Source organism: Wasmannia auropunctata, unplaced genomic scaffold (genome assembly GCF_000956235.1).
Source record: "Wasmannia auropunctata unplaced genomic scaffold, wasmannia.A_1.0 LD336090.1, whole genome shotgun sequence".
Lineage (NCBI taxonomy): Eukaryota > Metazoa > Arthropoda > Insecta > Hymenoptera > Formicidae > Wasmannia > Wasmannia auropunctata.
The window spans coordinates 4,370,536-4,371,164 of NW_012026800.1; positions in this window are offsets into that span (position 1 = coordinate 4,370,536).

Here is a 629-nt window from a genome sequence, read left to right on the forward strand (position 1 = left end):
TTTTATTATAATTTTTTCAAGTTGCAATGGTGGGTTTTGAACCTGGATCGCTGGATTATGAGTCTCGCATCTTGTCCGTCATACCACTTCGAAATACCGATATACAATGCTTTTTATTGCCTATATAAAGTATAATCAATTATTGCATTACTTTTATAAATTATTTGTTATTAATTAAATCTATTAATTATTTCTTAATTTTTTTTAATTGTAATTAATAGTAAAAAACATAAATAAATACAAATAAAAAAATAATGTAAAAAATGTAAATATCCATATTTTTCATAAAATAATACATATATACCTTTTCAAAATGCAATAGAGATCAAAATAGCATTATAAAAATTATTAAACCACTCAATGTTTGTAACAAATTATATTATTAGCCGGTATTTATTCAGTGCTCAAATAATTCATCCCATGCCATAGTATACTCACACCATATTCATACCCATCTTATACCGATGTTGAATTCATACTGTCCTATATGAGTCCTATGTATTATCATTCTTGCCCTATGTGTGTTACCTATATGTATACATTTTTATATGGGACTGTTACGGTCCCATATGGGCCTATTATGATCTTACGTAGAACCTTCATGGTCCTTTACAGGACCTTTATGGTAC